At 41.8% G+C, this 25,540-nt stretch overlaps 1 long non-coding RNA gene across 1 annotated transcript in view; it reads right to left on the reverse strand.

Moving 5' to 3' along the window:
* The window catches only part of LOC128046441 (uncharacterized), a 140,323-nt gene that overhangs the window by 10,149 nt on the left and 104,634 nt on the right, over window positions 1-25,540 (reverse strand). The window contains exon 3 of the long non-coding RNA XR_008199261.1: window positions 958-1,150. This is a non-coding gene — a long non-coding RNA (uncharacterized LOC128046441). The remainder of the gene's footprint in view (window positions 1-957; window positions 1,151-25,540) is intronic.

A 25,540-nucleotide genomic window follows, 5' to 3' on the forward strand; every position in this document is an offset into this window, starting at 1 on the left:
AGCTGGTGTGTTAATAGTATGTAACAAATGGTTAAATGATGCTGCTGCCAAAATCATATTACTAGTGAGTTTCAGGCCCCCAAGCGTTTGGTACCTTATAATTACCCTGTGGTGATAGTAGTACTCGTTGCTAGCGGCACCAGTGCCTCTGTCTCCTAGTGACAGTGTTCCGAGCCTCGGAACTGTCAGGTCAGCATTCATTTTAAGGAAAGCAACTTTAGTTTCAAAGATACTTTTAGGCTTCTGAATTGATCATTTAAACTATGTCTTTTAAGTAAGAGCGGTAAATTAGAGGCTCAGGCTTTAGTTTGCCAAGTTAATGAATTTTTTAAAGGGAAATTTCTAAGCTCACGTTTGGGGTAAATGCATTATGCTAGCCCATCAATGTCATCTCCAAGGTGAATTTTGGTGTCACTTGATAAAGAAATGGATAGTTGATGGTCTCTAGATCTAGTCCAAACAGAGTTGATTTTTTCCATCGGAACCAACATGCTACAGTAGCTAAGACGTATTAAACTATAGCCATCCAGATAGAGATGAAATGTGATCTATCCCATTAGAACTCATAGTTTGAACACTGACATGTTATTCTTGTGAACGAGCCACATTTGAGTTTTTTTCTTTGTCACATGATTTCTTTGCTTGATGGATGAAAAGTATGAGAGGAAACTTTTATATCTGTTGCCTAGTTTTGTACATGGATCTCATTTTACAAGAGACTCTACCAAAAAAAGTTTTAAAATGTATTGAAAGCAGAGTTCTGAAATGAGTGAAGTTTGTAAATGCATATATAAAAATATTTAATAAATGATGCAGAATAAAATACTGTGACTGAGTGATGGCTTTCATTTAGACGTTTCTTTCCGTCATCACAGCTATTCCAATTACACATTTTCTTTAGGACCAACTTAAAAGTATAAATGGTTTACTTAACAGGTTGATTCTGAAAGTGCTTACCTGAGGAATGAGAACTCTGAGAGCTCCTGAACAAATATACAGGGGAGGGTTTAGTCCAGTGGCCAGTGGTTCTTCTCGATGGGTGACTGCCCAGCAGACTGTCAGGGGTAACGTGGGCACACACGGTCGAGTCCAGAATGCCGGTTCAGGCTCTCGCTCCTGCACTTTCCCTGGGGGACCTGGAACTTGTCATCTGCAATGCAAAGAAGCACCGAGTGGCGAAGTCAACTTTCCTTCAATGGTCAGAGGCCTTCGTGACAGCTGGAAATGTTTGACAAATCTAACTCATCTATCCAAAGGCAGGGAAAGCTGTCCCCTCCTTAGAGCACTGCCTGCCCTGGTTGCTCTTGTAACGTTGATTTTCTCTGTGCTTTGCCAAATAAGAATAATTACCATCCAGTGTCAGAAACTAGGTTGGGATTAAACTCCACTTAAATGACTAGTTTCAGAACCAATGCTTCTGCGTTATAAATTTGGTAACTTTAAAAACAAGTGAATCATTCTCCAGTCAATACAGCATATCTCCATAGAATTTTTCCATAATAAAACCAATCCAAGATAGATACGTACTTGTATCTATGAACAAACCACCAGCCCCCCATGCCAAACCCTGCCACGTGAGCCCCAGCCCACGAAGACTTGCTCCCCTCGACTCTCCCTTTGCTCTCCCGAGCTGCCCAGCCCGGCGAGGCGGTGTGTGTGGTTTGTCTCCCAGTCCCTGTCCCACCTCACTCACTGCCGAGTCTGCTTTGACAAGTTTAGGTGGGGCCTTTACAGGTTTGTCATGTTTCATTTGATTCCTGTCACTTAAGATACAGATCTTCATTCGGTTCACCAGCTTCAGCAGAAAATAAATGGAATTCTTCTCCACCCCACATGCAGTAGATTCTACCAGTGGAGTTTGGGTGTGAACACAAAGCTGGTACAACTGAAACAAAATTTGAAATTATAGCTCCCGTGGCCTTTGATGGATAATTGTGATTTCACCTTTCTCCAGACTTGGCTTTTTCAACACTTTTATTTCAAGGTCCAAGTTGCCTTTAAAGTTACTCAGTAGCATGGAAACTTGCATTGCCGTATGTAAAACAGCCAACGGGAATTTGCTGTATGATGCGGGAAAATCAAACGGGCTCTGCGACATCTAGAGGAGTGGGATGGAGAGGGAGATGGGAGGGAGTTTCAAATGGGAGGGGATATATGTATACGTATGGCTGATGCATGTTGAGGTTTGACAGAAAACAACAAAATTCTGTAAAGCAATTATCCTTCAATTAAAAAATAAAAAGTTACTCAGGTGAAGAATCAGTGCTATTGGACTAACAAATGTTTTAGCACAATGCTCACAAGCAGGACAGTCTTTATGGCTCTGATAATTTAATTTTAAAAGTTTGCTGTAGCACCAACTAAGATTTGAAGATTTTGCCAATTTCCTTAATTAAACCATTTGTTATGTCAAATGGTCTGGGAAGCTCCATTCCACTTTTCTAATGTTTATCTTTCCCATTTCTACTTATGTCCCTAAAATTCTGTAGTGATAAACCTTGTTTCCTCCTACATATAAAGCTTCCATTCTTCTGAGTCCTAAAGCTTTACTTGATATTCCACCCAGTACAACTTAGAACTGTGCGCCTCTACTCACACACACATACAAAATACAACTCTTTATTTTGTTTTTAAAAAATACGATTCAGTTTACCGGTTTTTCTTCAGTTGGTTTCATTTGGTTCTACTTTCTGAAAACGAATTGCTTGATTTTGTGCTTGTAAAATCTGCTCTTTCACCCTGTTTAAACATTCCCTAACATAAATTATAAAGCAAACAAACTTGATTTGTGGGAGCTAAGCAGCAACACTGTCTTGGCAGTAGCAACCTAAGCACAGTGTTACTTACGTGCTAATGGGAAATGACCAAGTTCTTCACGGTAAACCAAGGAATTATCACATTAAAATCTCAGTTACTGATTTCTGTATCTTCCTCCCATGGTTGGTTTGGGTAATGTGCTAATGAGAGACAGCCTGAAAGTTTCTGCTAGTTGTTTTAAGGCTAATCACGAGAGCTTCCTGGGCAACACAGATGGAAATTTAGTCTTTTAAGACTATTAATTACGAAAGGAGAACAAGTATGTACTTACACAAGTGGAGCTGGGTTTTGCTAAAATAATGTTTTCACAGATTTTAAAAAACAAAATGTGCTTGATAGCAGGCTTAACTTATATGACAATAAAACGCACGTTTACACAAGACAGGATGTCATAACAAAGGACTCCTACTGAAGGCTCTTGAGACAATGTGTTCCTATCTGCCACAGAGCAGGAGTGAAACTTTTCATTTTTAATTGGAGAATAATTGCTGTACAATGTTGTATTGATTTCTGCTGGATGACAATGTAAGTCAGCTATAAGTGCACATATATTCCCTTCCTCTTGAGCCTCCCTCCCACCCCCCATCCCACTTCTCCGTCATTAGAGCGCAGGGCTGAGCTCGCCACCAGCTACCTATTTCACACATGGTGTATGTAAGTCAGCGTACTCTCAATTCGTCCCACCCGCTCATTCCCTTATTGTGTCCATAAGTCTGCTCTCTCTCTGTGTCTCTCTTCCTGCCCTGCAAATAAGTGCATCAGTACTACTTCTTTAGGTTCCGTATATACGCTTGAATATACAGTATGTGTTTTCCTCTTTCTGACTTATTTCACTCTAACAGGCTCTAGGTTCTTCCACCTCACTACAACTGACTCAAATGTGTTCCTTTTTTATGGTGGAGTAATACTGGAAGTGTAAATTGATACAGCCAGTATGGAAAAACAGTATGGAGATTCCTTAAAAATCTAGGAATAAAGCTACCATATGACCCAACAATCCCACTACTGAGCATATACCCAAAGAAAACCATAATTCAAAAAGACACATGCACCCCCATGTTCATAGCGCTCTTTTCAATATCCAGGACATGAAAGCGGTCTAGATGTCCATTGACAGACGAATGGATAAAGAAGCTGTGGTACATACATACAACGGAATATTAACCATGAAAAGAAATTTTTCATTGTAAAGGTAAGAAATTGAGCCTTAGAGTGGTAAAGGAACTTGCCCAAGGACCTAAGTCCAGAATAAACGAAGGCCCCCCGACTCGGCCAAACAGGAGAGAGCTCTTATACCCACCATTTTCCCTCCATAGAAGGGCTATCATATCTTATTAGTGGCAGTTTCCCATAATGGTTCTTCCTTTACAGGAAGTCCGTATGCAGAACTGTATTTTGTCCAACACAAATGGACTTCCTTTTCAAACCTCTTTCATAAGAGGATCTACACGCTAGAAAGTGCTGAAGGTGATTACTTTGTCAAGAGTGAAAACTTTGTGGCAAAGATAAGAAGCTTCTAAAATCTCTATCTTTTACAACTACCGATCTCCTGTCAATCCCTCTTATTTAACTGCATTTTTCAACAGGAGAATCTCTTTTCTCAGACAAGGTGGCTTTCTCCACATGAAATATTCCACACAGGCTGGCACCCTTTGTACCACAGAAGTCGGTGCTGATTGGCCAACTCCGCTCTCCTTTCGTTATACTGATCACTTGTTCACAATCAACTAGAATGTTGGAAAACCCCCATAAAGATTTCGATTTTACAGAAAGTACCCAAAATTCCACCAGTTTTGCATCACAAAGTAGTGGTTAAGGTAGAGTTTTGAGTAAAATGCCATGCGTGTGGTTTTTGTGGGTGGTTACAGCTCAGAGCGACTCTTGGGCCTCGTCAGTAATCCCCAGGCAACAACGAGGATGGCTATTACAAACTAAGAGGATTCTGATCTTCGTAGCAAACATCTCTCCGTCTTTGGTATCCTATGCCACCTTAGGCAACTCACACCGTTAAGGCTGATCTCAAAACCTACCCAGTGGAAGACAATAAAAAGACCACTGGCGGGTTTTTACACCGGGTTAAGTTTGACAATGCTCATGGGCTGTGAACTCTGCATATGCTGGTGGTTTAAACTCATTTGGTAAAACAAATCTCTAGCCCACTGGGGTACTACATTAAAAAAGAAAGAAAAAAGAATTCACCCAAGGAGAAACTTAAAATATTTTAAGGTCATGACAAACTAGTGTGAAAGAGAATCCTAACACCTAGAAGTGAAACTGCATCATCCACCCAGCCTGGAAAGAAAAAAGAAAGCTAAAAACCACGATCGATTAAGAATGCCGAGTCTGAGAAAACCCCTAAGGTGAATTCTGAACAACAACAAAAAAAAGAGTCCCACAACACAAGAAGTGCATACTGTATGCAAGAAGTGCTAATGGAAAGAGTTCGCCAGCATTTCTGTAATGACCTCACGAAAGATGACTGCTCCTGTGTAAATGAAACTGTAGACAATCCAGGAATTTAACCTGTCCATCTCAGAACTGAATTAAGCTAGTGATTTAATCTTTTTGACATACCTGTCACCTATACCATCTCATGAAGACTTGTCAGAAAGCTCTGCAGAACAAGAAAAATAATTTAGATGTGATATGAGACTAGGAAGCAAAACCACACAAGGCCTGAGCGCTAAAAACGTTAGTTTACTTCAGAGCCCCCCTGGCAGCAGGATAGGAGGAAAACGACCTTGAGGCTGATGAGTCTTCATACCAGCTCTACCACTTCAAAGCTATGAGTTAAAGCAAGCTTTTTAATCATTCTAATTTTCACACACACACCCTGCCCCGCTCCACCATTTAAAGAGTGGAGACACTAGCACTTCTTCGGACAGCAATACGCTTTAAGAAAGACAATATAGGGGACTGCTCTGGTGTTCCAGCGGTTAAGACTTTGTGCCGCCACTGCAGAGGCATGGGCTCGATCCTTGGTTCAGGAACTAACATCTTACATGGCACTCAGCACATCCAAAAAAAAAGACAATATATGTCAAGTGTCTAGTATATACCAATACATGATATTGCCCATTCCTTTGCAATGTCATCATCATTTCCACAATCTCAGCAAAATACTGAGACCAAAGCTTCTGTTCCTACTAAATGGGCCTGAAGTTATTAATGGTAGGATCCTAAATCACCAAGTCTTCCTTTGTTTACAGCAGATTTATCCATAATTCCAAAACTTGTTAGCAACCAAAATGTCCTGCAATAGGTGAACAGAGGGACTTCCCTGGTGGTCCAGTGGTTAAGACTCCACACTCCCAATGCAGGGGGCAGGGGTTCAATCCCTGGTCAGGGAACCAAGATCCTGCATGCCACATAGTGCAGCCAAAAAATAAAAAGAATTGTAGTACACCTAGACAATGGCATATTATTCACCACTTTTAAAGAGTGAGCTAGCAAACCAAGAAAAGACTTGGAGGAACCTTAAATGCATATTACTAAGTGGAAGAAGACAATCTAAAAAGGCCACATACTATATAAATCCAAGTAAATGACATTCTGGGAAAAGTAACACTATGGAGACAATAAAAAGAGTAGTGGCTGTCAGGGGTAGGAATGGGGCATGGATGAACAGACAGAGAACACAGGGGATTTAGGGAGATGAGACTGTAAAGGTGGAAAGATGTTATATACATTTCCAAAACCCAAAGGATGTATAAAGAGAGTGAACCCGAATGTAAGCCATGGGTGATCATGAAGTCAGTGTAGGTTCCCTCAGCCATAACCACAGTGCTGAGGGATGCTGGCAGTGAAGGAGTGGGAGAGGTACATGGGCATTCTCTGCACTATCTATTCAATTTTGCTGTGAATCCGAAAGTGTTCTTAAAAAAGTTAACTAAACACTTTTTTCAAGAAAAAAAAAAAGTTGGATAAAATATTGACACATGCAACATTTATGACCCTTGAGAATTTTATGCCATGAAAGAAGCCAGTCATAAAAGACCACATGTAGTATGATTTCATGTACATGAAATGTTCAGAAGAGGCAAGTCAGGTCTACAAAAGACAGAAAATAAATGACTGGTTGCCCCAGGCTAACGGGGGTGGGGTGTCAGAAAGAAATGGGGAATGACTGCTAATGTGGGCTAAATCCCCAAGTCTTGACATGACATGTTTGGGTCATATCGAGTCATTTTTTAAAACTGTATCTTTAACATCCAAACCGTGTTTACTATCCATTTGAACTGAATTCATAACTTAAACTATTATAGAGCTCACAACTCCTGGATAATTATTCTCATATTTGTGATCAGTGTTGAATTTAAGTCTGACTTCCTTTTTATAAAACCTTCAGAGAAAGACATTTTATCTAGGGATAAAGGATAAAGGATGATGCATTCCTTTAGTTTATGAAGTACTTTTATCTACATTTTCATTTAAACCTCCCAACCCTGTTACATAGATATTACCCCTGACATGTGCATGGTCCTATATTGTACCATCTTTCACATTCAAATGCAAGTTTTAGATCGTATCTCATATAACTGTGTGAAACCCATGACTTTCCTTAACAATTTCAAGGATTCTAAGGTGAGTGCTTACAACTTGGTAATGATTCCTTGTCACTTTTTGATCCTAAGTCTTGATTGTAACCTAATTATCATCACCTTCCCTCTCTCCATTCCACCCCACCCTAGTGTAGACACGGCTGGCTCTACCCTCTGGCTCTAAAACACATGAACATCCGAGTGTTGTGAAGAGCGGGCCTCTTTAGAGTGTAATACTAGGACCCACTTTCTTTCATCACCCCTGAACAAATAAAGGCAAAATAAAAACAAAATTTAAAAAAAAGTTTCCTCCAGCTTCAACTAAAAGCTGAAATTTAGGATTTCCCTGATGGTCCAGTGTCTAAGGCTTTGCACTCTCAATGCAGGGGGCCTGGGTTCCATCTTTGGTCAGCTAACTAGATCCCCTATGCCACAACCTGACAAGCCAAATAATTAAAATAAATATTAAAAAAAAAAAAATGAAAAATTCGTACTTCTTTTTTATGCAGAACAATTTTAGCCCCCTGGACCCAACCCTCCCATTGAGATTAGCCCTTTACCTTGACCAAACAAAAAAGACCATAATTCATCTGTTTAGCTTTCAACTCAAAGAGCAACTAGCTTTTAAATAGCTCTTTTCCCCCACTTCCGGATACCTCCTTATCTTAGAGAAGAAGAAATCAGTTTGGAAAGGTCAAGTGATTTGACTAAACTAGAACATCAGACCTGAGATTTAAAGGCAGATCATGTGATAATACACACTCATTCTTTAGGATCCATGAGGAACCCATGGGTAGTAAAATTTGAGGACACTCAAACCCCTTAGGTGAGGAGTACAGTCAGCCCTCTGTTGCCATGGGTTACAAATCCACAGGATCTATATCCATGGATTGGAGGACTGACTGTAGCGCACATCTTCCTCTCTAGGCCCGTGCTTCACTAGACCAGGGGTGATCCTGCCAATAAGGTGCTGGGGCCTCCAACTGTCCACCTGTTTGGGGAAGATCTGGTAAATACCAGGCCAGAGTTCTAAGAGAGGCCAAGTAAGAGTTCTTAAGGGTAAGGACTGTAACTAGTCCATTTCATTCAGTACGCGGCACAATTTCTGCCAATAAAGGGGCTCAAGACATTTGAGGCGGGGAAAGATTGTGAGCCTTCACTTATGTCCTTGGGGATTTTGGAGCCAGGGCCAGGTAAGAGTCTTTCATTCAGAAAGGACTATTTAGCAGTCTTTAGCAGACCTCTACAGAAAAGATCTTAATGATGTAAATAACCACGATGGTGTGATCATTCACTTGGAACCAGACATCCTGGAGTGCAAAGTCAAGTGGGCCTTAGGAAGCATCACTGTGAACAAAGCTAGTGGAAGTGATGAAATTCCAGCTGAGCTATTTCAAATCCTAAAACATGATGCTTTTAAAAGTGCTGCACTCAATATGCCAGCAAATTTGGAAAACTCAGCAGTGGCCACAGGACTGGAAAAGGTCAATTTTCATTCCAAACCCAAAGAAGAGCAATGCAAAAGAAATGTTCAAACTATTGCACAATTGCACTCATTTCACATGCTAGCAAAGTAATGCTCAAAATTCTCCAAGCCAGGCTTCAACAGTACACGAACTATGAACTTCCAGATGTTCAAGCTAAATTTAGAAAAGGCAGAGGAACCACAAATCAAATGGCCAACATCCAAAGAATCACAGAAAAAGCAAGAGAGTTCCAGAAAAACATCTACTTCTGCTTCACTGACTATACTAAAGCCTTTGACTATATGGACCACAGCAAACTGTGGAAAATTCTTCAAGAGATGGGAATACCAGACCACTTTATTTGCCTCCTGAGAAATCTGTATGCAGATCAAGAAGCAACAGTTAGAACGGCCATGGAACAACAGATTGGTTAAAAAAATGGGAAAGGAATACATCTAGGCTGTATATTGTCACCCTGCTTATTTAACTTATATGCAGAGTACATCATGAGAAAGGCTGGGCTGGATGAGGCACAAGCTGGAATCAAGATTATCGGGAAAAATATCAATAACCTCAGATATGCAGATGACACCACTCTTACGGCAGAAAGTGAAGAAGAACTAAAAAGCCTCTTGATGAAAGTGAAAGAGGAGAGTGAAAAAGTTGGCTTAAAGCTCAACATTCAGAAAACGAAGATCATGGCATCTGGTCCCATCACTTCATGGGAAATAGATGGGGAAACAGTGGAAACAGTGTCAGACTTCATATTTTTGGGCTCCAAAATCACTGCAGATGGTGACGGCAGCCATGAAATTAAAAGACACTTGCTCCTTGGAAGAAAAGCTGTGACCAACCTAAACAACATATCAGAAAGCAGCGACATTACTTTGCTGACAGAGGTCTGCCTAGTCAACGCTATGGTTTTTCCAGTAGTCATGTATGGATGTGAAAGTTGGACCATAAAGAAGGCTGAAGGCCAAAGAACTGATGCTCTTGAACTGTGGTGCTGGAAAAGACTCTTGAGAGTCTCTTGGATGGCAAGGAGATAAAACCAGTCAATCTTAAAAGAAATCAATACTGAATATTCATTAGAAGGACTGATGCTGAAATGGAAGCTCCAATACTTTGGCCACCTGATGTGAAAAGCCAACTCACTAGAAAAGACCCTGATGCTGGAAAAAATCTAAGGCAGGAGGAGAAGGGGATGACATAGGACAAGATGGTTGGATGGCATCACTGACTCAATGGACATGAGTTTGAGCAAGCTCTGGGAGATAGTGAAAGACAGGGAAGCCTGGCATGCTGCAATCCATGGGGTCGCAAAGAGTCAGACACCCCTGACCAGCTGAACAACAATAGTTTAGCAGTGGCCCAAAAGAAGTTGCACAGACAATAAAAGATCAGGCAGTCACTACTCCTTTTGCTGCAGACCACTGAATCTTATAACTAACTGATACTCAGTGCCTCAAGCTTCAAGACTCCTGCTCCACAACTCAAAACCATCCCCTACTTTTCCCTCTTTCTGTGTGTGTTAGTCGCTCAGTTGTGTTTGACTCCTTGCGACCCCATGGACTGTAGCCCTCCAGGCTCCTCTGTCCATGGAGTTCTTCACGCAAGAGTACTGGAGTGGGTTGCCATTCCCTTCTCCAGGGGATCTTCCTGACCCAGGAATCGAACCTGGGTCCTCTTGCATTGTAGGCAGCTTCTTTACTGTCTGAGCCATAATTAGGCAACCGTGATCTTCCCCCTTCTTTCAATTCTTGTAAGAGATAAACCTATAACTGTGTTCTCTCCATGCATGTGTCCTCTGGACCCACCTGCACCTCCATACCCTTCTCTCCACCTGACTCCCTCACCCAACCAGACTAAAAGACAATTCCTCAACCATCCAGAGACGATTATGACACGTCTCAGAGCATACCAAAAGAGACGAAACACATTAAGAAATTATGGCCGGGACTTCCCTGGTGGTCCAGTGGCTAAGATTCCAGGCTCCTAATACAGAAGACGTGGGTTTGATCCCTGGTCAGAGAATTAGCTCCCACATGCCACAACTGAAGATCCTGCATGCCACAGCTAAAAATCAGCACAGCCAAATCAATACTTAAAAACAAAAAAATTATGGCCATTCTGGGTAACACAGAAGTATGGTTTCTTTATATATGAGTATACACACAACGTGGATGAATCTCAAAAGGATTATGTTAAACTAAATCAGACTCAAAAGGCTACATGGTGTGTCATTCCATGGATATGACATTCTTGAAAAAACCTACAGGAACGGAAATCAGGTCAGTGGTTGCCAGAGACAGGCGGTACGGAGAGGAAATTTATTACAAAGGGACACAAGCGAAACATTCTGGGGGATGGAAATGACCTCAGAGTATCGGCGGCTACTTGATTATACAAACCTTTCAAAATTCATAGTACCGTAACCTAAGAAGGGTATATTTTGCTATATCCAAATTATACCTCAGTAAACTTGACATGAAAAAAACTTGTAGAAAGGGGTAAAGGCCCAGGCCTGAAGTAACCTGCTCCCCAGGAACTCTGATGCAGGCTGTCCCTGGCCCATATTCTGAGAACTGCTAACGTCTGGGTTGTGTCACAATGCCTTTGTCCTTAGCACAGGCACTGTACTTACTTTTTGAGCTGAGTATCATTTCACAGTGATTAGGAGGATCTGAGTCAGAAATGTGCCCACTGGGGAGTCTAGGAGGGCTGGCAGTGAGACTCAAAAAAAAAAAGGATTTTTTCTACTTTTAAAGAAATGTCTGTGTTTTAGAACTTACAAACATAACAATCCTATAAATACACTGCATTTGTTTTCTCTTGCTACTACTAACAAATTTTCCAAAACGTAAAAATTATCTTAAGCTTCTGGTTATCAAAGTCTTAAATGAGTTGACAGGGTTAAAGCCTTCTGGAGGCCCTAGGGGAGATTCATTTCCTTCTCTTTTTCAACTTTCTAAAGCTGCCTGCGTTCCTTGGCTCATTGCCTGCTCCCACCTGCAAAGCTAGAAATGGCTGATCAAATCCCTCACAGTCTGTACCACACTGACTGTGATGCTATGCCTTCCTCTTTTACTTACTAGGACTCCTGTGATAACACTGGTCCCATGTGACTAATCCAGGAAGTCTCCCTATCTCAACATCCTCAACACAACCACATCTGCCAAATCCCTTTTGCCATGGAAGGTAATATATTCATAAGACCTAGGCATTAGGACATGAACATCCTTGAGGGGCCCATTATTCCACCCACCACATTTGCCTAAGCAGAAACCAGGCAGTTGCTCATGTTTAAGACAAGAAGAACAAATCACCAATCTGTTTTCATGCCTGATGGATTTGAATACAACTGGGAAAGTCATATTTCCTTCTGGTCCAAACAGGCTGAACAAGTCAGTTAATCAGCATGACCATGTAGAATGATGAAGTTACTACATATAATTGCCCAAGACAGTCTGTGGCTTCCTTTTACTTTCACTACTGCTATTCCTGGAGAACCAGGAAAAACTATTAAAAATATGTTTACTTTTGAACACACACACACACCTTATTAGAGTTTTTATTGACTAGGGTTTTACCTGTAAGAATTAACATTTCAAAAACAAGTTAAAATTCATTAAGGTACAAAGAAAACAAGAGTGGGCCAAAAACTTCCCACCCAGATAACCCTTGTTGATTAAACAAGCACACAACAAAAGATGTATAAGATTAGAGCATTTAAATAATATGCCATTCATATCTTCTTCAGTGAACCATTTTTTAAAACTTATTGCTCATTTTCAAATTTCTTTGATATTACTTAATTTTGAAAAAAAAATTTTAATATTCTGGTGGTCAGTTCAGTTCAATCACTCAGTCGTGTCCAACTCTTTGCAACCCCATGGACTGCAGCACGCCAGGCCTCTCTGTCCATCACCAACTCCCAGACTTTACTCAAACTCATGTCCATTGAGTCAGTGATGCCATCCAACCATCCCATCCTCTGTTGACCCCTTGTCCTCCCGCCTTCAATCCTTCCCAGCATCAGGGTCTTTTCAAAAGAGTCAATTCTTTGCATCAGGTGGCCAAGGTATTGCAGTTTCAGCTTCAGTGCTTCCAATCAATATTCAGGACTGATGTTCTTTAAGATTGACTGGTTGGATCTCCATGTAGTCCAAGGGACTCTCAAGAGTCTTCTCCAACACCACAGTTCAAAAGCATCAATTCTTCAGGGCTCAGCTTTCTTTATAGTCCAACTCTCACATCCATACTTGAAAAACCATAGCTTTGACTACACAGACCTTTGTTGGCAAAGTAATGTCTCTGCTTTTTATTATGCTGTCTACGTTGCTCATGGCTTTTCTTCCAAGGAGCAAGTGTCTTTTAATTTCATGGCTGCAATCACCATCTGCAGTGATTTTGGAGCCCAAAAAAATAAAGTCTGACACTGTTTCCACTGTTTCCCTATCTATTTGCCATGAAGTGATGGGACCAGATGCCATGAACTTAGGTTTCTGAATGCTGAGTTTTAAGCCAACTTTTTCACTCTCCTCTTTCACTTTCATCAAGAGGCTCATTAGTTCTTCTTCACTTTCTGCCATAAGGGTGGTGTCATCTGCAGATCTGAGGTTATTGATATTTCTCCCGGCAATCTTAATTCCAGCTTGTGCTTCATCCAGTCCAGCATTTCTCATGATGTTCTCTGCATATAAGTTAAATAAGCAGGGTGACAATATACAGCCTTGATGTACTCCTTTTCCTATTTGCAACCAGTCTGTTGTTCCATGTCCAAATCTAACTGTTGCTTCCTGACCTGCATACAAATTTCTTAAGAGGCAGGTCAGGTGGTCTGGTATTCCCATCTCTTGAAGAATTTTGCACAGTTTGTTGTGATACACACAATCAAAGGCTTGGCATATTCAATAAAGCAGAAGCATATATTTTTCAGGAACTCTCTTGCTTTTTTGATGACCCAGTGGATGTTGGCAGTTTGATCTCTGGTTCCTCCGCCTTTTCTATATCCAGCTTGAATATCTGGAAGTTCATGGTTCATGTACTGTTGAAGCCTCACTTGGAGAATTTTGAGCATTACATTACTAGCATGTGAGATGAGGGCAATTGTGTGTTAGTTTGTGCATTCTTTGGCATTGTCTTTGGGATTGGAACGAAAACTGACCTTTTCCGGTCCTGTGCCCACTGCCGAGTTTTCCAAATTTGCTGGCATATTGAGCGCAGCACTTTCACAGCATCATCATTTAGGATTTGCAATAGCTCAACTGGAATTCCATCACCTCCACTAGCTTTGTTTGTAGTCATGCTTCCTAAGGCCCACTTGCCTTCGCATTCCAGAATGTCTGGCTCTAGGTGAGTGATCACACCATCGTGATTATCTGGGTCAGAAAGTTTTTTTCATACAATTCTTCTGTGTATCCTTGCCACCTCTCCTTAGTATCTTCTGCTTCAGTTAGGTCCTTTATTGTGCCATCTTTGCATGAAATGTTCCCTTGGTATCTCTAATTTTCTTGAGGAGATCTCTAGACTTTCCCATTTTATTGTTTTCCTCCATTTTTTTGCACTAATCACTGATGAAGGATTTCTTATCTCTCTTTGGTATTCTTTGGAACTCTGCATTCAAATGGGGGTATCTTTTCTGCTTTGGTTTTCACTTCTCTTCTATTCACAGCTATTTGTAAGGCCTCCTTAGACAATATTCTGATTGCCAACTCTTTAGCAAACATATGTTTTGAAAATATTTCTTTCCTTGTCTGTGGCTTTTCATTTTCTTAGCAGAGCTTTTCAACAATCATAAATTTTTAATTTTGATGAAAACTAATTTATCCATTTTTTTCTTTTATGGTCACATTTTTTGTAACCTAAGAAATCTTTGCCTAACTACAATCCCAAAGATTTTCCCCTATGTTTTCTTCTACAACAGCAGTGTACAAGAGTGTATTCTGTGGTGATAGAAATATGCTGAAATATGAGCTAATCAATACAACAACTTTAGTTAGCCACACATGGCTACTGAGGACTTGACACGTGGCTGGAACAACTAAGAAGCTCAATTGTTAAAATGTATTTAGCTTTAATTTTTTTAATTTAAAATAAGCACATGTGGCTAACATATAGGACAGGAAGCTCTAGAAGAGCTTATAGTTTTAAATTTTACATTTTGGTCTAGGATACGTTTTTGGTTAATTTTTGTATATGTACAAGGTATGAGTCAAGGTTCTTTCTTTAAAATGTAGATGTAAATTTTTCTAGCACCAAGTTTTTAAAAAGACTATCTTTACCCCCAGTAAGTTATCTTGGCATCTTTGTCCAAAATCAATTGACAACATTTGTGCAGTCTATTTATGGACTTCTTATTCCATTCCACTAGCCTATGTGTCTTTCCTCTCACCAACATCACATTGTCTTCATATTTGGTCAATTGATCTTCAACAAACATAACAAAAATACCTAATGGAGAAAGGATCACTTCAGTTAAGTTGTTCAGTCATTCCAGACTCTTTGCAACCCCACGGACTGCAGCATGCCAGGCTTCCCTGTCCAAGCCAACTCCCAGAGTTTACTCAAACTCATGTCCATTGAGTTGGTGATGTCATCCAACCATCTCATCCTCTGTCGACCCCTTGTCCTCCCACCTTCAATCTTTCCCAGCATCAGAGTCTTTTCAAAAGAGTCAGTTCTTTGCATCAGGTGGCCAAGGTATTGCAGTTTCAGCTTCAGCATCAGTACTTCCAATGAATATTCAGACTGATGTCCTTTAGGATGGACTGGTTGGATTTCCGTGCAGTCCAAGGGACTCTCAAGAGTCTTCTCCAACACCACCATTCAAAAGTATCAATTCTTCAGGACTCAGCTTTCTTTACAGTCCAATTCTCACATCCATACATGACCACTGGAAAAATCATAGCCTTGACTAGACAGACCTTTGTTGACAAAGTAATGTCTCTGCTTTTTAATATGCTGTCTACGTTGGTCACAACTTTCCTTCTAAGGAGTAAGCATCTTTTAATTTCATCGCTGCAGTCACCATCTGCAGTGATTTGGGAACCCCCCAAAATAAAGTCTGACACTATTTCCGCTGTTTCCCCATCTTTCTGCCATGAAGAGATGGGGCCAGATGCCATGATCTTAGTTTCCTGAATGCTGAGTTTTAAGCCAACTTTTTCACTCTCCTCTTTCACTTTCATCAAGAGGCTTATTAGTTCTTCTTTGCTTTCTACCATAAGGGTGGTGTTATTGGCATGTCTGAAGGTATTGATATTTCCCCCTGCAATCTTGATTCCAGCTTGTGCTTCTTCCAGCTGAGCGTTTCTCATGATGTACTCTGTATATAAGTTAAATAAGTAGGGTGACAATATATAGCCTTGACATACTCCTTTCCCTATTTGGAAACAGTCTGTTGTTCCATGTCCAGTTCTAACTGTTGCTTCCTGACCTGCATACATATTTCTCAGGAGGCAGGTCAGGTGGTCTGGTATTTCCATCTCTTGAAGAATTTCCCACAGTTTGCTGTGGTCCACACAATCAAAGGGTTTGGCATGGTCAATAAAGCAGAAGCGGGTATTTTTCTGGAACTCTCTTGCTTTTCTGATGACCCAACAGATGTTGGCAGTTTGATCTCTGGTTCCTCTGCCTTTTCTAAAACCAGCTTGAACATCTGGAAGTTCATGTTTCACGTATTGCTGAAGCCTGGCTTGGAGAATTTTGAGCATTACTTGGCTAGCGTATGAGATGAGTGCAGTTGTGCAGTAGTTTGAGCATTCTTTGGCACTGCCTTTCTTTGGGATTGGAATGAAAACATCTTTTCCAGTCCTGTGGCCACTGCTGAGTTTTCCAAATTTGCTGGCATTTTGAGTGTAGCACTTTCTTTCACAGCATCATCATTTAGGATTTGAAACAGCTCAACTGGAATTCCATCACCTCCACTAGCTTTGTTCATAGGGATGCTTCCTAAGGTCCACTTGCCTTCGCATCCCAGGATTTCTGGCTCTAGGTGAATGATCACACCATCGTGGTTATCTGGGTCATGAAGATCTTTTTTGTATAGTTCTTCTGTGTATTCCTGCCACCTCTTCTTAATATCTTCTGCTTCTGTTAGGTCCATACCATTTCTGTCCTTTATTGTGCCATCTTTGCATGAAATGTTCCCTTGGTATCTCCAATTTTCTTGAAGAGATCTCTAGACTTTACCATTCTACTGTTTTCCTCTTTTTTTTTTTTTTTTTCCCGCACTGATCACGGAGGAAGGCTTTCTTATCTCTCTTTGGTATTCTTTGGAACTCTGCATTCAAATGGGTGTATCTTTTGTGCTTTAGTTTTTACTTCTCTTCTTTTCACAGCTATTTGTAAGGTCTCCTCAGACAGCCATTTCACTTTTTTGCATTTCTTTTCCTTGGGGATGGTCTTGATCCCTGTCTCCTGTACAATGTCAGGAAACTCCATCCATTGTTCTTCAGGCAATTTGTCTATCGGTTCTAATCCCTTGAACCTATTTGTCACTTCCACTGTATAATCATAAGGGATTTGACTTAGGTCATACCTGAATGGTCTAGTGGTTTTCCCTACTTTCTTCAACTTAAGTCTGAATTTGGCAATAAGGAGTTCATGATCTGAGCCACAGTCATCTCCCAGTCTTGTTTTTGCTGACTGTATAGAGCTCCTTCATCTTTGGCTGCAAAGCATATAATCAATCTGATTTTGGTATTGACCATCTGGTGATGTCCATGTATAGAGTCTTCTCATGTGTTATTGGAAGAGGGTGTTTGCTATGACCAGAGTGTTCTCTTGGAGAAACTCTATTAGCCTTGCCCTGCTTTGTTCTGTACTCCAAGGCCAAATCTGCCTATTACTCCAGATGTTTCTTGATTTCCTACATGTGTATTCCAGTCCCGTATAATGAAAATAACATCTTTTTTGGGTGTTAGTTCTAGAAAGTCTGTAGGTCTTCATAGAACTGTTGAAGTTCAGCTTCTTCAGCATCATTGGTCAGGATATATAGACTTGGATTACCATGATATTGAATGGTTTGCCTTGGAAACAAACAGAGATCCTTCTGTCGCTTTTGAGATTGCATCCAAGTACTGCATTTCAGACTCTTTTGTTGACTATGATGGCTACTCCATTTCTTCTAAGGGACTCCTGCCCACAGTAGTAGATATAACGGTCATCTGACTTAAATTCACCCATGCCAGTCTCTTTTAGTTCGCTGATTCCTAAAATGTCGATATTCATTCTTGTCATCTCCTGTTTGACCACTTTCAATTTGCCTTGACTCATGGACCTAACATTCCAGGTTCCTATGCACTATTGCTTTTTACAGCATCACACTTTGCTACTATCACCAGTCACATCCACAACTTGGGTGTCGTTTTTGCTTTGGCTCCATCTCTTCATTCTTTCTGAAGTTATTTCTTCACTGATCTCCAGTAGCATATTTGGCATCTACCAACCTGGGGAGTTCATCTTTCAGTGTCTTACCTTTTCCCATTACATACTGTTCAAGGGGTTCTCAAGGCAAGAATACTGAAGTGGTTTGCCATTCCCTTCTCCAGTGGACCACATTTTATCACAACTCTCAACCATGACCCATCCGTCTTGGCATGGCTCATAGTTTCATTGAGCTAGACAAGGCTGTGGTCCATGTGATCAGATTGGTTAGTTTTCTGTGCTTGTGGTTTTCAGTCTGTGGTGGCTCAGACAGTAAAGTGTCTGGCTGTAATGAAGGAGACCCAGGTTCAATCCCTGGGTCGGGAAGATCCCCTGGAGAAGGAAATGGCAACCCACTATAGTATTCTTGCCTGGAGAATTCCATGGATTGAGGAGCCTGGTAGGCTACATTCCACGGGGTCACAAGACATGACTGAGCGACTTCACTTCACTTTGCCCTCTGATGGAGAAGGATTAGAGGCTTATGGAAGCTTCCTGATGGGAGACACTGACTAGGGGGAAACTGGGTCTTGTTCTGATGGGCAGGGCCATGCTCAGTAAATCTTTAATCCAATTTTCTGCTGATGGGTGGAGCTGTGTTCCCTCCCTGTTATTTACCTAGGGAAACCGCTAGACCATTCAGGTATGACCTAACTCAAATCCCTTATGATTATACAGTGGAAGTGAGAAATAGATTCAAGGGCCTAGATCTGATAGACAGAGTGCCTGATGAACTATGCAATGAGGTTCGTGACACTGTGCAGGAGACAGGGATCAAGACCATCCCCATGGAAAAGAAATGCAAAAAAGCAAAATGGCTGTCTGGGGAGGCCTTACAAATAGCTGTGAAAAGAAAAGATATGAAAAGCAAAGGAGAAAAGGAAAGACATAAGCATCTGAATGAAGAGTTCCAAAGAATAGCAAGAAGAGATAAGAAAGCCTTCTTCAGCGACAATGCAAAGAAATAGAGGAAAACAACAGAATGGGAAAGACTAGAGATCTCTTCAAGAAAATTAGAGATACCAAGGGAACATTTCATGCAAAGATGGGCTCGATAAAGGACAGAAATAGGATGGACCTAACAGAAGCAGAAGATATTAAGAAGAGGTGGCAAGAATACATGGAAGAACTGTACAAAAAAGATCTTCACGACCCAGATAATCATGATGATGTGATCACTAATCTAGAGCCAGACATCTTGGAATGTGAAGTCAAGTGGGCCTTAGAAGGCATCACTACAAACAAAGCTAGTGGAGGTGATGGAATTCCAGTTGAGCTGTTTCAAATCCTGAAAGATGATGCTGTGAAAGTGCTGCACTCAATATGCCAGCAAATTTGGAAAACTCAGCAGTGGCCACAGGACTGGAAAAGGTCAGTTTTCATTCCAATCCCAAAGAAAAGCAATGCCAAAGAATGCTCAAACTACCGCACAATTGCACTCATCTCACATACTAGTAAAGTAATGCTCAAAATTCTCTAAGCCAGGCTTCAGCAATACGTGAACCGTGAACTCCCTGATGTTCAAGCTGGTTTTAGAAAAGGCAGAGGAACCAGAGATCAAATTGCCAACATCCAATGGATCATGGAAAAAGCAAGAGAGTTCCAGAAAAACATCTATTTCTGCTTTATTGACTATGCCAAAGCCTTTCACTGTGTGGATCACAATAAACTGGGGAAAATTCTGAAAGAGATGGGACTACCAGACCACCTGACCTGCCTCTTGAGAAATCTGTATGCAGGTCAGGAAGCAACAGTTAGAGCTGGACATGGAACAACAGACTGGTTCCAAATAGGAAAAGGAGTACGTCAAGGCTGTATATTGTCACCCTGCATATTTAACTTATATGCAGAGAACATCATGAGAAACGCTGGGCTGGAAGAAACACAACCTGGAATCAAGATTGCCGGGAGAAATATCAATAACCTTAGATCTGCAGATGACACCACCCTTATGGCAGAAAGTGAAGAGGAGCTAAAAAGCCTCTTGATGAAAGTGAAAGAGGAGAGTGAAGAAGTTGGCTTAAGCTCAACATTCAGAAAACTAAGATCATGGCATCTGGTCCCATCACTTCATGGGAAATAGATGGGGAAACAGTGGAAACAGTGTCAGACTTTATTTTGGGGGCTCCAAAATCACTGCAAATGGTGACTGCAGCGATGAAATTAAAAGACGCCTACTCCTTGGAAGAAAAGTTATGACCAACCTAGATAGTATATTCAAAAGCAGAGACATTACTTCACCAACTAAGGTCCATCTAGTCAAGGCTATGGTTTTTCCTGTGGTCATGTATGGATGTGAGAGTTGGACTGTGAAGAAGGCTGATCGCCGAAGAATTGATGCTTTTGAACTGTGATGTTGGAGAAGATTCTTGAGAGTCCCTTGGACTGCAAGGGGATCCAACCAGTCCATTCTGAAGGAGATCAACCCTGGGATTTCTTTGGAAGGAATGATGCTAAAGCTGAAGCTCCAGTACTTTGGCCACCTCATGCGAAGAGTTGACTCACTGGAAAAGACTCTGATGCTGGGAGGGATTGGGGGCAGGAAGAGAAGGGGACGACCGAGGATAAGATGGCACTGACTCAATGGACGTGAGTCTGAGTGAACTCCGGGAGATGGTGATGGACAGGGAGGCCTGGCGTGCTGCAATTCATGGGGTCGCAAAGAGTCGGACATGACTGAGTGACTGAATTGAACTGAAACTATGGTGGGGACTTCCTTGTTGGCTCAGACGGTAAAGCGTCTGCTTACAATGCGGGAGACCTCAGTTCAATCCCTGGGTCGGGAAGATCACCTGGAGAAGGAAATGGTAATCCACTCCAGTATTCTTGCTTGGAAAATCCCATGGATGGAGAGGCCTGGTAGGCTACAGTCCATGGGGTCATAAAGAGTCGGACATGACTGAGCGACTTCACTCACAAACTATGGTGGGGGCTCTGAAAGAGATGGGAATACCAGACCACCTGACCTGCCTCTTGAGAAACCTATATGCAGGTCAGGAAGCAACAGTTAGAACTGGAGGAACAACAGACTGGTTCCAAACAGGAAAAGGAGTACGTCAAGGCTGTATATTGTCACCCTGCATATTTAACTTATATGTAGAGAATATCATGAGAAACGCTGGGCTGGAAGAAACACAAGCTGGAATCAAGATTGCTGGGAGAAGTAGCAATAACCTCAGATATGCAGATGACACCACCCTTATGGCAGAAAGTGAAGAGGAGCTAAAAAGCCTCTTGATGAAAGTGAAAGAGGAGAGTGAAAAAGTTGGCTTAAGCTCAACATTCAGAAAACTAAGATCATGGCATCTGGTCCCATCACTTCATGGGAAATAGATGGGGAAACAGTGGAAAGAGTGTCAGATTTTATTTTGGGGGGCTCCAAAATCACTGCAGATGGTGACTGCAGCCATGAAATTAAAAGACACTTACTCCTTGGAAGGAAAGTTATGATCAACCTAGATAGCACATTCAAAAACAGAGAAATTACTTTGCCAACAGGTCCATCTAGTCAAGGCTATGGTTTTTCCATTGGTCGTGTATGGATGTGTGAGTTGGACTGTGAAGAATGCTGAGCGCCAAAGAATGGATGCTTTTGAACTGTGGTGTTGGAGAAGACTCTTGAGAGTCCATTGAACTGCAAGGAGATCCAATCAGTCCATCCTAAAAGAGACCAGTCCTGGATGTTCATTGGAAGGACTGACGCTGATGCTGAAACTCCAATACTTTGGCCACCTCATGAGAAGACTGACTCATTGGAAAAGACCCTGATGCTGGGAGGGGTTGGGGGCAGGAAGAGAAGGGGATGACAGAGGATAAGATGGCTGGACGGCATCACTGACTCGATGGACATGAGTTTGGGTGAACTCCAGGAGTTGGTGATGGACAGGGAAGCCTGGCGTACTGTGATTCATGGGGTCGCAGAGTTGGACCTGACTGAGTGACTGAAGTAAACTGAAACTATGGTGGAGGTAATGAAGATAATGTGACCTCCTTGAAAACGTCCCATGCATGTACTGCTACAGTCAGTGCCCCCAACCCTGCAGCAGGCCACCACCAACCCATGCCTCCGCTGGAGACTCCTAGACACTACCAGGCAAGAGTGGGTCCGTCTCTTGCAGGGTCACTGTTCCTTTCTCCTGGGTCCTAGTGTGTACAAGGTTCTGTTTGTGCCCTTCAAGGGTCTATTTCCCAGTCCTGCGTATTTTTGAAAGGATAGTCTCCAACAAAAGAGGCTGGGAAAAGTGGATATCCACAGGCAGAATGAAACTGGACTATACACAAACATCAACTTAAAATGTATTAAAAATTTATATATAAGACCTGAAACTGTAAAACTCCCAAAGGAAAACATAGAGGAAAAGCTTCATGACATTGGTCTCGGCACTGATTTGAATGCCAAAAAGGACAGGCAAGAAAAGCAAAATAGATGAGTGGGGGCTACATCAAACTAAAAAGTTTCTGCACAGCAAAGTAAACAATCAAGAGTCAAAAGGCAACCTATGAAAAGGTAGAAAGTATCTGAAAACTGATAAGAGATTGATATTCAAAATATATAAGGAACTAGTACAATTCAATAGTAAAAAAGAACGAATAACCTCATCAACATGGACAAAAGATTTGGGAAGACATTTCTCCAAAGAAGATCTGCAAACAGCCAACCGGTATATGACAAGATGCTCATCATCAGGAAAGTGCAAATCAAAACCACAATGAGATATCACCTTACACCTCTCAGGATGGCCATTATCAAGAAAACAAAATAACACGTGTTGGATGTAGAGAAACTGGAACCCTAGTGCACCGATGGTGAGAATGTTGGATGGCACAGCCACTATGCAAAATGGTAAAGAGGTTCCTCAAAAACCAAAAATAGAACTACCATACGATCCAGCAATACCAATCTCTTGGTATTTATCCAAGAGAAATGAAATCAAGATCTCTAAGAGCTATATGTACTCCCCTGTTCAATGAAGCACTGGTCACAAGCAGTAAAAGGTGGAAACAACTATTAGTCAATAGATGAATGGATAAAGAAAATATGGCATACATAGACAGTGAAATATTATTCAGCCATAAAGAGAAGGATATCCTTTTGTATGCTACAAAATGGATGAAACGGGAGGGCATTATACGAAGTGAAAAAGCCAGCCAGAACAAATACTGCATTTTCCACTTATATGAGTTATCTAACGTTAACTAAGCTGATGGAGTATGGCGGCAGCGAGAATATGAAGGAAAAGAGGAAATGGGGAGTTGTTATTAAATGGGTATACATTCCCAGTAGTGCAAGATCAAAAAGTTCCAGAGATCTGCTACATATCAGTGTGCTTGTAGTTAACACTGTACACTAATCTATTATGAGAATAGGTCTCATCTTATGTGTTGTATGTTCTTACTATAATTAAAAAATAAACAGGATGGGGGAAAGGGATAGTTAGGGAGTTTGGGATAGACATGTACACGCTGCTATATTTAAAATGGATAACCAACAAGGACCTACTGTACAGCACAGAGTTTTGCACAATGTTATGTGGCAGAATGGATGGGAGGGGAGTTTAGGGGAGTTTAGGCTCCTTTGCTATTGACCTGAAACTACACAACATTGTTAACTGGCTATACTCCAATACAAAATGTGGGCTTCCCAGGTGGTGCAGTGGTAAAGAATCCACCTGCCAATGCAGGAGACACTAGTGGGTTTGACCCATGGGTCGGGAAGATCCCTTAAAGAAAATTCTTGCCTGAAAAATTCCATGGACAGGGGAGCCTGGCAGGTTAAAGTCCATAGGGTTGCAAAGAGTTGGACATGACTGAGTGGCTAACACACAGTACAAAATAAAGTTACATGTATATGTAGTATGGCTGAGTCCCTTTGCTGTTCACCAGAAACTCCCACAACACTGTTAATCCACTATATCCCAATACAAGATGCTTTTGGTATTAAAAATAGATTAATAAATAATTTTTTTAAGTTGAAGGACAAAAAAGAAAAAGACAGCAGCCCAGAAGGTTTGATTTTGCTGGTGGCAGCTTTTGCCTCAGCTCACCAAAGGGTAGAGACCCTGCACTTCTCTGCAGTACTTGTGCAGTGAATTTCAGGCAGTTTCTCTTGGGTTAGGGTGATGGATACAGAAGCCAACTTATGGAGTCCACTAAAAATATTAAGAAATCCACAAGAGCCTACTGGAATCTTCACTCTGGGCCATTCCTGATGCTTAGCACACCCCAGCTCTCCAGCTTTCCAGTATACAAGAACCTCAAGGTTGCTCTGAGTGACCACAGTGGACATTCATCTTTAAAGAGAACCTGGAAAACCTCATCATGAGCCACCACAGGGTTTGGAAAACACTGGAAAGAGCCTGTTTAATAAAAGCAATAGCGACTGAGATAACAGCGGGACTACAGACAAGATGGAGGAGCAGAAGGACTTGAGCTTACCTCCTCTCATGAAAACATGAAAATCACAACTAACTGCTGAACAACTATCAACAAAAACGAGACTGCAACCTACCAATAAAGGATATTCTACATCCAAAGACAGAGAAGAAGCCACAACAAGACAATAGGAGGGGCACCTCCACAATACGAGCCAGTCCCTACCTACCTATGTGTGCGTGCTAAGTCCCTTCAGTCGTATCCAACTCTGTGCAACCCTACGGTCTGCAGCCTGTCAGGCTCCTCTGTCCATGGGATTCTTCAGGTAAGAACACTGGAGTGGGTTGCCATGCCCTCCTCCAGGGGATCTTTCTGACCCAGGTATCGAAGCTGTGTCTCTTATGTCTACCTGCACCAGCAGGCAGGGTCTTTACCATTAGCGCCACCTGGGAAGCTCACCTACTGTGTGGGCAATCCACAAACTGGATAATAATTATATCGCAGAGGGTCTCCTGCAGGAGTGAAAGTTCTGAGCCCCACATCAGGCTCCCCAGTCTGGGGGTCTGGTATCAGGAGGCAGAACCCCCATTTGGCTTTGAAGGCCAGCAGGGCTTGAGTGTAGGAGCTCCACAGAATTAAGGGAAATAGAGACTCCACTCTTGAAAGGTGAACACACGGTTTCACACACAGTGGGAACCAGGGCAAAGCAGTGACTCCCCAGGGCTTCCCTGGTGGTTCAATGGTAACGAATCTGCCTGCGATGCAGGAGACAGAGGAGACACGGGTTCAATCCCTGGGTAGGGAAGATCCCCTGGAAGAGGAATGACAACCCACTCCAGTTTTCTTACCCAGAAAATTCCATGGACAGAGGAGCCTGACGGGTTACAGCCTGTGGGGTTGCAAAGAGTCGGACAC

Source organism: Budorcas taxicolor, chromosome 1, assembly GCF_023091745.1.
Source record: "Budorcas taxicolor isolate Tak-1 chromosome 1, Takin1.1, whole genome shotgun sequence".
In the NCBI taxonomy this organism is placed as follows: Eukaryota; Metazoa; Chordata; class Mammalia; order Artiodactyla; family Bovidae; genus Budorcas; species Budorcas taxicolor.